General features: G+C 47.0%; 1 pseudogene; it reads left to right on the top strand.

The window, feature by feature from the left end:
* The first annotated feature begins 204 nt into the window (after nt 1–204).
* LOC141585303 (phospholipid phosphatase 2-like) overlaps nt 205–14432 on the top strand; it is a 152267-nt pseudogene continuing 138039 nt past the window's right edge.

Raw genomic sequence — 14432 nt, 5'->3', positions numbered from 1 at the left:
TTGTATTTTTAGTAGAGATGGGGTTTCACCATGTTGACCAGGATGGTCTCGATCTCTTGACCTCGTGATCCACCCGCCTCGGCCTCCCAAAGTGCTGGGATTACAGGCGTGAGCCACCGTGCCCGGCCTTGCCCGGTTTTTCAAGGAGCAGAGGGAGGGTGTGAGGGGGAGAGGGCCTGGGGAGTTCGTGCTCATCTGAGGGTGATGGGAAAGGAGTGTCGCTTGGGCCTCCCACGTGCTGTGAGGAAAGCTCTTCCTTGTTGGTGGGAGCAGGCCTCGAGGCCAAGGCGGGTGTGGGGGCCCCATGGCCCAGCTGGTTTGAGAACCTCACAGCTCCCAGGCCCTTCTCCCCCTCCAGCCTCCCTGTCCTTCGCTGTCCTGTCGCTGGTGAACACCCTGTATAACCGAGGATTTTACTGTGGGGATGACTCCATCCGGTACCCCTATCGTCCAGACACCATCACCCTTGGGCTCTGGCCGGGGTCACCATCACAGCCACCGTCATCCTTGTAAGGCAGGAGGGGTTCAGAGGGACAGGGAGGGGGGCAGGATGGGGTACAGCCTAACCCTGGGTTCCTGTTGGGGGTGGCCTGGAGGTCTGTGGGGGGCTGGGGGACACAGCCTTGCCCCGAGTGGTACTTGTGGGTAATAGGAACCCCCTTTTGTGTTTTGAGATGGAGTTTTGCTCTTGTTGCCCAGTCTGGAGTGCAATGGCAGGATCTCCACGCACTGTAACCTCTGCCTCCTGGGTTCAATAGATTCTCTTGCCTCAGTCTCCCCAGTAGCTGGGACTACAGGCATGCTAATTTTTGTATTTTTAGTAGAGACAGGTTTCACCATGTTGGTCAGGCTGGTCTTGAATGCCTGACCTCAGGTGATCCTCCCGCCTCAGCCTCCCACAGTGCTGGGCTGGCAGGCGTGAGCCACCGAGCCCAGCTAGGGCACCTTTAGAGTCTCCAGCTCTGCAGCAGACTTGGGGAGGCCCATGGGCTGACCAGGAACCCCTCTGGTCACCGCAGCTGCCCCACATGCAGGTCTCGGCGGGAGAAGCCTTCCTGGTGCCCACAGACCGGCTCTATTCCTGCTCTGACTTCAATAATTATGTGGCTGCCGTGTACAAGGTGCTGGGGACCTTCCTCTTTGGGGCGGCTGTGAGCCAGTCTCTAATGAACCTGGCCAAGTACACGATCGGCCACCTGCACCCCAACTTCCTGGCCATCTGTGACCCCGAGTGGAGCTGGGTCAACTACTCGGTCTACGTGCAGCTGGAGAGCGTGTGCAGGGGAAACGCTGCTGGCGTCACCGAGGCCAGGTGAGTGTGGACGAGCAGCCTTCACTCTGGGGGCAGTGGGAGCTGAAGAAGCTGCACAAGCCAGATGGTTAGGAGTCAGCAGGCAGGGGTCAGGTAGGAGCGGGGTCTCAGGGCTCCAGGTGCCCCGCAGACAGCAGGAGGCCGCGGGGAGCGTGCTGTCTCCCTTGAGTCTCAGCCCTGCCCTCTTCTGCGCTGTCTTCTTCTTCTTCTTTTTTTTTTTTTAAAGATGGGTTTTCACCATGGTGGCCAGGCTGGTCTTGAATTCCTGACCGCAGGTGATCCACCCACCTTGGCCTCCCAAAGTGCTAGGATTACAGGCGTGAGCCACCGCGCCCAGCCATGCGCTGTCTTCTTACCATTTCTATTGATAGGTCCTTAAACGTTTCAACTCATCGTTGTCCTTTTTAAAAAAATCAAAATATTGACTGACAAGCCTAGGGTCATGTCAGACCAGAAAAAATCAATCAATCAATCAATCAAAATAAAATTTGTATAAGTCACCACTTCTTCCATTTTAATGTGTACAGTTCGTTTTTAGTAGATTCACAATGCTGTACAGCCATCTCCTCTACCTAATTCCAGAATATTTTCATCTCATCAGAAGGAAACCCCGCAGCATAGGTAACATGGCAAAACCCTGTCTCTATGACAAATCAAAAAATTAGGCCGAGCTAGGTGGCTCATGCCCATAATCCCCGCACTTTGGGAGGCTGAGGCGGGCAGATTACCTGAGGTTGGGTGTTTGAGACCAGCCTGGCCAACATGGAGAAATCCTGACTGTATTAAAGATACAAAATTAGCCAGGCATGGTGGCACACACTTGTAATCCCAGCGAATACCACACCATGAGCAAGAGAACCCTGCAGTACTCCAGTTGCCATCACGGGAGTGTTGCCAGGACGCTATGGGCAAGAGGGTCTTGCAGTGCCCCAGCGGCCAGCCGGGGGCGTGACCCCACTCCACCGAGAGTAAGAGTGCCCAGCAGCACAGGCACCACACCTTGAGCAAGAGGATGTAGCACTGCCCTGTTTGCCAGCAGCGGGCATATTGCCACTACACTGAGCAAGAGGGCCCTGCAGTGCTCCAGCTGCCAGCAGGTGATGCCGGTCACCACACTGTCAGAGGGCCCTGCAGTGGACCTAGCCAGAAGGGGGCGTGGGCACAGCATCGTGAGCAAGAGGGCCCTGCAGTGCAGGCCCCCAGTAGGGGCCCCCACACCCACCTTTCAGATTCTTGAGGCTCCTCCACCGGTGTGCATCCTGTCACACCACCATGGTGCATTGAGTCACAGCGGTCTGCAGAGGTGCGTTCTCCTCCTTACAGAACTGGGGGGCATTGTGAGGGTGGAACTGCGTCCTCCTCAGCACAGACCTTGGGGCGGGGTTCTTACTGCAAGAGGGGCTTGCGGTGGCCCCAGCTGCCATCAGGGGGGTGCAGACACAGGACCATGAGCAAGAGGGCCCCCACCGCCTGGCCACCAGCAGGGGGCGCCCGAGCGTGCCTTTTCAGTGGGCGTCAGGGCGCCGGCGTGCATCGCGTCAGGGCGATCTGCGGAGCTGCGTTCTCCACGGCACAGACGTAGCGGGCACAGCCTCGGTTTGGGACAACTCTGGGCCCTGTCCACGGTGAGTAAAATCCTTCCTGTTTGCATTCCTGACTGCTGAGGGTCAGAGACTAGTACGAAGAGCTCTGTGTGGGAAACTGGACACGAAAAGCCCCTCTGAACCCTGCGCACCTGGGTTCTCCCGCCCAAGGCCAGGCGGCTGCGGTGTGAGGTGCACCCAGCAGCCTCAGAAGACAAATGGAGCGTTCCCGAGGCAGAGATGGCCTCTGAAATACGGATACAATAAGCCCAGTGCTCAGGTAGGAAACACCGAATGCTGATGCAAGGCCTCAGTCCAAACATGTTACTATAAAATCCGCACTAGTCATGCGGCCCTGCCAGTACTGCAGTTTCAATACGCAACACGGACATATCAGTGCAAACGTAGAAACTAACGTATGGTTAGGGTTTAGGGTGAGGATTAGGGCTAGCGGATAGGGTTAGAGTTCGGGGTTACCAGTTAGGGGTTAGGATACAGGGGTTAGAAAAATTTTAGGCAAATTTGAAGGAAGGAATGATGCATGAATCATGCCTGAAGCACCAGAACGGAAAACAGGGCTTGGGGCTTCCAGCTCTTAGCGGTGGCAGCTGAGTGAGGTTTCTCATGGGCTCCAGCTGGGCGACCGCAGGTTGTGCGGATGGTTCCCTCAGTGTAAGTCATACAGCCAGCTGGCAGCTGGGCTTTCTGTCATTGACTAATTGGTTTATTCATGTTTTTAAGTCAGTTTGCATGCCTCGAAGTTCGGTTTCTGTTTGCTTAGGCAAGACCTCAGGCTAACGGCTTCCTCCTTTTTTGCTTTAACATATCAAAACGATAATTCATTTTCATTTTATTTTCCTGGCATTAATAAAAGTAAGTTCACATTTTTGTTGTCATTCAGAAAGTCAGTTTAATTGGCAGCCTATTTGTGATGTTGCATAAAATAATGTCTGTTAATTATTAGCATCTTAGATTAGATGAAATATGTTAACTCTATTAAGCTTTGTTATGAAACCATAACAGGAGTTCAGTTGCTTTTTTTTCCTCCTAGGCTTTAACCAATTAAAATACACTCAAGCATCTCCTAACAATGTGGATACTGTCTGAGAAATGTGTCCTTAGTGATTTCATCTTTGTGCAAACACCATCGAGTGTCCTTATAAAACCTGGATGGTGTAAGTGATATAGTATAGCTTCTTGCTTTCAGGCTACATACCATACCTGTATAGCTCATCTCTGTACTGAATGCTGTAGTCAAATGTCACACCATGGTGATTGTGGATTGTGATCCCAAAATATCTGAGTCAGGTCTCAGTCAAGTAGAAAGCTTATTTCGCCAAGGTTAAGGACATGCCCATGACACAGCCTCAGGAGGTCCTGACAACATGGGCCCAAGGTGGTCAGGGTAGAGCTTGCTTTTATATATTTTAGAGAGACAAGAGACACCAATCAATATGTGCAAGATGTAAAGTCATTTGGTTCAGTGAGGTGGAACAACTGGAAGTAGGAAGGCGGGGTGGGGGGTGGTTCTAGGTCAGAAGTAGATAAAACAAAAGTTGCATTCTTCTGAATTTTTTGATCAGCCTTCCACTGAATACAATTTAGTCTGGTTCAGTGAAGTTGCATTTTTACATAGACAGTAGGGCAGAAGAATGGTGTGATCTTGGCCCAGCACACCCGCCTCCTCCCTGGTTTAAGCGATTGTCTTGCCGCATCCTCCCCAGTAGCTGGGATTACAGGCATGCACCACCAAGCCTGGGTAATTTTTGTATTTTTAGTAGAGATGGGGTTTCTCCGTGTTTGTCAGGCGGGTCTGGAGCTCCCGACCTCTGGTGATCCGCCTGCTTTGGCCTCTCAAAGTCTTGGGATTACAGGCGTGAGCCACCATGGCTGGTCAGGAAGCTTATTTTGATTCTGATATTGTCAACTGTATTTCAGGTATAACTTGTTTTCCTTGGAACGTTAAATACTGCGTTGGTATTGTATTACACAAATAAAACAGAGATCCCTTTTTATCACATTCATTGCTAGTGATATTGACAACTAAATTTAGATACATTCCAGAGTCTGGGCTTCCAGTAATTCTTGGCGATCCTCTAAAGGTAAATTACTTTTTCTCACGAGACACGGTGACATCTAAAGTCACATTGATTGTCCTGCCACTTTTGTTTCTCTAGTTTCATCAATTTCTTCAAAGCATCTTTGGGGGAATAACTTTGACTATCCCTTTAAACTTTTCAGTATTAGAAAGCATCATCATGAAACATTGAATAATTGTGGTCACAAATTCCCTTTACAGTCTTCCTTTGAATATTTTTTCCAATGGCAAATATTTGCTTTTGTTGTATTGTAGCTAAAAGGAATGCTGGGAAACAAAACAAAGACAAGAATTCATTATAATAAGTGATTCAGTCACAATCAATTGCTATTTTAATTTTTTTATTTAATATATATAAATTAAATTAATAAACTGGTCGCCCCTCATTGGGCCACCCATGGAGGCGCTCAGGGACACCTGGGAAAGGGAGGGGTGGTCTTTGGCAAGAGGAGGAAAACCAGAGGCGCCCCTTACCCTGCGCGGGAGGGGTGCACCTTGCTTGACCACCTCGACGACCCCCCCTCTGACGAGCTGAGCTCCTCCTCAGGACCCACACGCAGACCCCACGGGAGCAACCGGAGGAGGGGGCCCCAGGGGCTGGAACAGCACCACCGCTCGGCCTCGGGCACCTGAGGGACAGCCCGGAGTGCTCCAGGAGCACCGCAAAGGCCCAAGCGGAGCCAACGCTCACACCACCCCCGGCAAGGGCAGCATGGCGGGCTGGCGGGACAGCCCCCCACCGCCGTGGAGAGGGGCCCGCCCCCGCAAGGCAACAACCACAGGAGGCAAGAGCGAGGGATGCCTGCCCCGTCAGATGACCCCGCCGCCACCGCCCCCGCCAGGCAACGGATCGGGGAAGCACAGCGAGGTCGAGCCGGATTCTGTACCCCTACGCCTCTCCCAAGGCAAACCCCACAGGCAGGGAGAAGAGAGGCAAGGGGCCCCCGCGGGCAGGACGAGAAGAGCAGTCCCATTCACCATGAATGGCCATCCCTCGCCCGCCACGGATCGGTCACGCCCGGGAGAGCATGACGTCACCACATCGATCGGAAGAAATTTTTTTTTTTAAAGTTGTATTTTTGAAAACGTCCTGCTGTAAATTGAAATAGTCTCCAAAATCTGAATTCTTTCCTTGGTTCTAAGGTGACTAGATTTCCTAGAGAGTGAACCACACCACAAGAAAAAAGATACCATAAATATGTTTACATGGATGTGTTATTTTAACATAAATCTTGTAAAATAGGCATTTCATTGAAATTATATATGTTTGCATAAATTACTTTGCAGCATCATGAATGCCCTTGTTTTGAAAAGTAGTAGTTAGTGTCAATTACTACTTATTATTAGTACAAATAAGTAAGCAGATATTTTTAAAAATTTATAATTTTTAAATAAAGGTTTTATTTTAAATTGGTTTTAGATTCACACTGAAATTGGGAGGAAAATGCAGATTTCCTGTGTAGACCCAAACTAGTTTCCCCTCGTATTAACATATCAACATGTGTCAGATATGTTATTAACATTTTTTTTTTGAGATGGAGTCTTTCTTGCTCTGTAACCTAGGTTGGAGTGCAATGGCACGATACTGGCTCATTGCACCCTCTAGCTCCCATGTTTAAGTGATTCTCCTGCTTCAGCCTCCCAAGTAGCTGGGATTACAGGTGCCCACCAGCACGCTTGGCTAATTTTTTGTATTTTTAGTAGAGATGGGGTTTTGCCATGTTGGCCAGGCTGGTCTGGAACTCCTGACCTCAGATTATTTACCCATCTAAGCCTTCGAAAGTTGTGGGATGACAGGCATGAGCCACCATGCCCAGCCTACTATCAGTATATTTGCTTTGGTTAGGTATCTGTTCAGATATTTACCCAGTTTTAAAATCACGTATGTATTTTGTAATTATCTTCTCACATCTCTCTTGTCTTTTTGTTCTCTGAATAGTTTTGCACAGTAGAATACTTAGTTTTATAAAGTCTGTGTTATCAATATTTTCATGAATTGACATTTGATGTTTTATGTTACAAGTCAACACCAAACTCAATGTCATATAGATTTTCTTTTAGATTTTTTATAGTTTTGCATTTAAAATTACAGTCTCTGGGCCGGGCGCGGTAGCTCAAGCCTGTAATCCCAGCACTTTGGGAGGCCGAGGCGGGTGGATCATGAGGTCGAGAGATCGAGACCAACCTGGTCAACATGGTGAAACCCCGTCTCTACTAAAAATACAAAAAATTAGCTGGGCATGGTGGTGCGTGCCTATAATCCCAGCTACTCAGGAGGCTGAGGCAGGAGAATTGCCTGAACCCAGGAGGCGGAGGTTGTGGTGAGCCGAGATCTTGCCATTGCACTCCAGCCTGGGTAACAAGAGCGAAACTCCGTCTCAAAAAAAAAAAAAAAATTACAGTCTCTGGACTATTTTGAGTAGGTTTTTGTTTTTCTTAATTTGTGTGTTTATTCATTTTATTCTACATGGCTTCCAAAGTCTTCCATCACCATCTTTGGGAAGGAATGGCTACAGTGGGCTTCATTTTGGTTTGAATTTCTAAAATTATTACATTGCATAAACTCAATATTGAATTTTATAGGTATTTCAGGACAGCCAGGTGCGGTTGCACGTCCACCTAGAAACTGAGCAAGAGTGTCTGTGCTGAGCTCTGGCATCACCAGAGGGTGCACGAACCCACCCCTGACCAACTTCCCTCTGAGGTGCCAGAAGTGGCAAGGAGCTTTATCTTCCTCAGGGCAGCATGAAGGTCGTGTCAACTTGGTGTTATTCATTGGTGAGTAACAAACTTCCTGTCTAAAGCCCTGACTGCAGAGGAGAGAGTCTTCAGAGAGTACTCAGCAGAGGAAGGAATTCAGCTAGACAAAGGAAACCATCAAATCCACTGTTTAGACTACACTCTGATCTTGTCAGTGTACAAGACACAGTGGCTGCTAATAAGTATCTCACAGTGGTCTGTAATATAGTAATCACACCGTGCCCTAACACCAGTATAATATTCACACCATGTCCTAACACTAATATCCATATCATGCCATAACCCTAATATATCCACACAGTAGCTTCTAATACTAGTAAATACAGTAGTATCTACTAAGTGAACTCTGTTGACATGGAGACTTTTATAAGGATTTCACAGCTTTGGTTGAACTATAGCCTCTATAATGGATTTTGATGAGGTCTTTGCTTTCCTGGCATGGTATTGATATGGTTGTTCTAAAAAGTAGTTTGCTTTCCAATAATGTCATACTTCTAGGAATCTTCCAATAGCAGTACAAAGTATAACCTGTTTCTTCTCTTAGATTTTGCAGCAGTTGTTGCTGTACCAGATTTACAATGTCCCAGAAAATACTTCAGTATATTTTGCCCAAAGTACACTCTCCCAGGTAACCACCACATAACCCCTAGATCAGGAAATCAGCACGGTTTCTACATGATAATTCAGTCTACAAACTCATTTCACTTTTACCTTCTGCACCACCTGGGAGTATGATGTGTTTTTCATTGTTCTGATCCAGTTTTCTTTTCCTGGCCCTGTTCCCCAGACTTTCCTGCGTATTTGTCACCTTGACACACTTAAAGAGCATTCAAGTTTTTGTTTGAACACCTGTCTTCAGTTCTTTGCGGTATATGCCGAAGAATGGAATAATTGAGTCATATGGCAAATCTATTTGCAAGTGTTTGAAGAAATACCAAACGATTTTACACATAGGCTGGACCGTTTAATACTGTCAGAAGCAGTGTTTATGGGTTCAAGTTTCTGCACATCTTTGTCAACTCTTTTTTTTGTTTTGTTTTTTAGTATAACTATTCTAGTGTGAAATTATTTGAATTTTTTTTTTTTTTTTTTTTTTTTTTTTTTTTTTTTAGACGGAGACTTTCTCTGTCGCCCAGGCTGGAGTGCAGTAGCACCACCTCGGCTCACTGCAAACTTCACCTCCCAGGTTGAAGTGATCTTCCTTCCTCATCCAGCTGAGGAGCTGGGATTATAGGCACATGCCACTATGCCCAGCTAATTTTTTTATTTTCCATAGAGACAGGTGTTCTTCATGTTGGTCAGGCTGGTCTCGAACTGCTAACGTCAGGTGCTCTGCTCGCCTCAGCCTCCCAAATTGCTGGGATTACAGGAGTGAGCCACTGTATTAAGAATACAGAGCTAAAATGGTCCCCGCTTTAAGTGCTTTAGGAAAATGGATTTCAGGCAAGGCCAGGCACGTCAATTTCAGAAAAAGTCGATTTCAGACAAGGCACGTCGATTCCAGAGAAATTGATTTCAGGCAAGGTCAAGCAAGTCGATTCCCCAAAAAATCTATTTCAGGCAAGGAAAGTCGATTCCAGAAAAATCGATTTCAGACAAGGGGAGGCAAGCAGATTTCAGAAAAATCGATTACAGGCAAGGCTAGGCAAGTCCATTTCAGAAAAATCGATTTCAGACGAAACAAGTGGATTCCAGAAAAGTCGATTTCAAAAAAAAAAAAAGGCAAGTCAAATCCAGGAAAATGGATTCCAGGCAAGGCAAAACAAGTCGATTCCAGAAAAATCAATTTCAGGCAAGACAGGTCGAATCCAGGAAAAATGGATTTCCAGCAAAGCCAAACAAGTAGATTCCAGAAAAGTCGATTCCAGACCAAGTAAGTGGGTTCCAGAAAAGTCGATTTCAGGCAAGGCCAGGCAAGTCGAATCCAGGAAAATCGATTGCAGGCAAGGCCAGGCAAGTCGATTTCGGAAAAGTCGATTTCAGATCAAGTAAGTGGATTCCAGAAAAATCGATTTCAGACAAGGCATGTCGATTCCAGAGAAATGGATTTCAGGCAAGATCAAACAAGTCCTTCCAAAGAAATCGATTTCAGGCAAGGCCAGGCAAGTCAATTTCAGACCAAACAAGTGGATTTCAGAAAAATCAATTTCAGACAAGGCAAGTCAATTCCAGAAAAGTCGATTTGAGACAAGGCCAGGCAAGTCGATTCCAGAGAAGTCGATTTCAGACAAGGCCAAACAAGTTGATTCCAGAAAAGTCAATTTGAGAAAAGGCCAGGCAAGTTGATTCCAGAAAAGTCGATTTCAAAAAAGGGTTAGGGTTAGGGTTAGGGTTCGGGTTCGGGTTCGGGATTAGGGTTAGGTTTAGGGCTAGGGCTAGGGCTAGGGCTAGGGCTATAGCACTTAAAGCAGGAACAGTTTTAGCTGTGTATTTTGAAAAAGTTGTGTGCTCTACAAAGAAAAAACAACTTTTGTTTTTCCTTTTGGTCCCCAGGAGAAATGGGAGTCTTTTTCAGAGAGCACAGGAGACATGTGAGTCCTTTGCAGTCCTCTTGTCTGCCTCTAAGGGTGAAATGAGAGTGTGAAGCACTTTGGGTGGTGGCCAGGCACACAGCTTGGATGGCTGCAGAGCAGAGCGTCTCCCTGGAGGCATGGTCCCAGTCATCATGAGCCATGTCTGAAAGAATTAATCACATTTTATATGCAAGCATGCTCTCCATTTGACTGTGCTGTTATTTTTAATGAGAGCATCATTGACAATGCTTTAACCTGAGAGCCCTGCCTAATTTTGTTCTACGTAGTAATGAGTGGGCTTAAGGGGGAGGCAGCATTGGGGGAGAAGGAGGGAGAATGGACATGTGAATAGGGAAAGGTGTCTCTTCCTTTGCAGCATGGATGACTTCAAAGCCCTCCTCATACTGCTAAGTATCTGACAAGTATCTGGCTGGACACTACCAGTTGTGTGTTTAGACTGTGTGTGTGTGTGTGTGTGTGTGTGTGTGTGTGTCTGTGTGTCTGTCTTCAGGAGTGAACAGCATCGCCTTCCTGTGGTAGCATGTTACTCAGAATCTTGGATAACCCCCAGCCCTCCGAAAAACACAATACAGGTATGTTTTAAGAAATTTTATCTTGATGATTAGTGAGAGGGTGGTAATTGAAACGAGCTCATTTCCTATTGACCACTGAGGTCAGCTCACCTTTGCTGAAAATGGTTCTTGACTCTTACTTTGTAGCAGGAACTCCTAAGTTAATCAATCCTTTTCAAGAGTTTCAGGCTGAAAGTCCAGATCTCTCAGGTTAGACCCAGTGTTAAAATATTACCTGGACAAATTCTCGTTAGAGACAAGGGGCCAAAGACTGTTCCGATGTCTTTTAATGTTGACTTCAATCCAGTAAAGCCCTTGTTAAGCTATCTACCTGTGAAACTGGGCCTTGGGGAGGCAGTGCACCCTTTGAAATTAGAGGTCAGGAGATTTGGATTTGATTTCCAGCCCTCTGCTAGTCAGTCAGCCACTCACTTTCAAGTGACAAGCCTTAGGTGAGTCCCTTTCTGTCTCTGTTTCTCGATTTCTGTGCAGGGATTTATGTGGGCCGGAAAAGATCCCTCTTCCAGCTCAGTGCCTGGTTTGTTGAGTATACTTGTCAATCTGGACTTTAATACACCTATGGTTTTGGATTAACTCTATTACCTCTGCTAGAAATTAACACAGAAAATTCACAGTTGACTGACAAGAATGAGAGTCAGTTCTAAAGAATTCAAATAGAACTTAATCCTTTATTACTAAAAGAAAGCTCAACTCAAGTAGACACAGATCACTCATTCTGATTTCATCAGCTATAGCACTTAGAGACAACTTTTTCAAAATACACAGCTAAAACCGTAGCAGCCCCCCAGGCCACCCTGGCTGCTAGGGATTCCTTGGCTAGGAGGCTGTGCCCACACACAGCCCCTGGCCCACCCTGGCTACTAGGGACCCCCTGGCTAGGAGGCTGTGCCCGCACCCCTCGCCAGAGGGCCCATAGCAGCCCCCGGCCCACCCTGGCTATTAGGGACCTCCTGGCTAGGGGGCTGTGCCCACAGCCCCATCCAGAGTGCCCGTAGCAGCCCCCTGGCCCACCCTGGCTCCTAGGGACCATCTGTTTTGAAAATGTTGTGTAATGTGATACTCAGAACCATATCATAGGGAAATCATAATGTTATTCTGGGTTTTTTTTTTTTATATATTAAGCACAATAACACTAGTTCTAGTTACATCTCTTTGATATTGACAAAAATGTCATCCTTACCTTCCTTGACATTAGGATTGACAGCACAGGGGGTTTTCACCCCTTGCAATGTTTAATTCAATATAATTTTTTTTTTTTTTTTTGGACATTAGTGACCGTATCAGAGCTTGATGTACACCTCTTGCCATACAGAGAGTATTTCCCTATGGGCAGTAACATCATCCTCTCCTTCCCTGGATATTAGGAACAACATCACAGGACGGGTGTACAGCCCCAGTCACATTGTGAGTATTATTATCTGTAATCCCTTAGTTATTAGGAACAATATCACTGGGGGTTTGTGTGCTTCCTGAGATACTTGGAGTAATATCCTCTCCGTTTTTGGATGCGTTAGAAACAATATTACAGTGGTGGTGTACACTTCCTGTGATATTCAGGGTACTCTCCCCAGGATATTAGTAACTATATCACAGAAGCGTTGTACACCGCCTGTGATAATGGAACAGTCACAGAGTGTACACTTGCTTTCACAATGAGAGTAATACCTACTTAGGATATGATGGATAATATCACAAGATATACACACATGGGTGTATACCCACCCTGATATTAGGAATAATTTTTTATCTAATATACTAAAAAAAATTCCAGAATATCCTCATAATGTGTACGTTTATTGGGATATTACAATAAATGTATATAATATGTACCATATGTACCTTTACTGTGATGTAAATGTGTGTACACAAGACATATGTACAATAAATGTACATAATCTGTACAATATGTACATTTATATGCACATGTGTATGATATATACATTATTGTAATATCACAATGATATATGTAATTACAATAATATATATACAATATGTAATATCATGGTAAATATACAGATTGTACACATTATGTACTTTTAATTTATTTTGGTATTACAATATGTAACCGTGTACATAATGTACATAAGTACTATATGTACATGTGTACTTATGTGTGCACATTATGTACATTATGTACAGCTGTACAATATATACACGTTTACATAATGTGCACATTATGTACGGATGTGCAATATGTACACATATGCGTAATGTACACATGTTCACGTAATGTACACATTATGTACATATGTACTATATATACACGTGTACATAATGTGCACATTAGGTAGAGATGCACAGTATGTGCACATTTACATGTTTACATTATGTACAGATGTACAGTATGTATGCATGTACATATAGGCGCACATTGTGTACATATGCACAGCCCCCTAGCTCAGTGAGCCAGAGGATGCTGCATTGCCCTAGTTGCCAGCAGGGAGCATGTTGCCACTGCAGTGTGAGCAAGAGGGCCCTGCATTGGTCCACCGCCAGGAGAGGGCGCCCAAGCCCGCCTTTTCAGAGTCCTGAGGCTCCGCCCCCCGAGGTGCATCATCGCCACCCACGTGGTCTGCAGAGTTGTGTTCTCCTCAGTGTTGACCTGGGGGCACTTGGAGGTGGAGCTCCGACCTCCTCAGCACAGACCCTGGGGCTCGGGTCTCACTGTGGGAGGGCCCTGCCATGGCCCTCGTCGCCGGAAGAGGGCGTGGGCACATCACCGGGAGCGAGAGGGCCCCGCACTGCCCAGCGGCCACCAGCAGGGGGCGCCCGGGCCGCCTTTTCGGACGGCGTCACGGTCCCGGTGTGCCTTGCGTCATGGCGGCCTGCGGAGTTCCGTCGTCCTCAGTGCAGACCTGAGGGGCCCGTGAGGGCGGAGCTGCGTTCTCCACAGCACAGACCTAGCGGGCACAGCCTCACCTGGGGACGACTCTGGGCCGCGTCCACAGTGAGTAAAATCCTTCCTGTTTGCAGCCTGACTGCTTAGGGTCAGAGGCTAGTAGGAAGATCTCGGTGTGGAAACCTGGACACCAAAAGCCCCTCGGAGTCCTGCTCGCCGAGGTTCTTCCGAGCCAAGGCCACGTGGCGGCAGTGCGAGGTGCACACCGCAGCCTTGGAACGCAATGGTGCATTCCTAAGACAGCTGTGACATCCGGAATGTGAATACAACACCCGCAGTGCTCGTGTAGAAAACAGCTGTGATGCTGATGCAAGGCCTCTGTCCGCGCGTTACTGTAAAGTCCGCGCTGCTCCTGCGGCCGCCATACAGCAGTTTGAATCATCAACAGTGACGTATCAGTGCAAACGCAGAAACCAATGTATGCTTAGGGCTTTGGGTGAGGATTAGGGCTACGGGTTAGGGTTAGAGTTTGGGGTTACCGGTTAGTTGTTAGGATTTAGGGGTTAGAGAATTTTAGGCAAAATAAATTTAGTTTATTTAAGCAAAGGAATGATTCGTGAATCACACCTGAAGCACCAGAATGGAAAACAGGGCTTGGGACTTCGAGCTGTTAGTGGTGGCAGCTAAGTGAGGTTTCTCCTTGGCTCCAGCTAGGCGACTGCCTGTTGTGGGGA

The sequence above is a fragment of the Saimiri boliviensis genome, chromosome 8 (assembly GCF_048565385.1).
Source record: "Saimiri boliviensis isolate mSaiBol1 chromosome 8, mSaiBol1.pri, whole genome shotgun sequence".
Lineage (NCBI taxonomy): Eukaryota > Metazoa > Chordata > Mammalia > Primates > Cebidae > Saimiri > Saimiri boliviensis.
The sequence above is the reverse complement of the archived record's forward strand: the minus strand, read 5'-3'. Positions and strand labels throughout refer to the sequence as shown.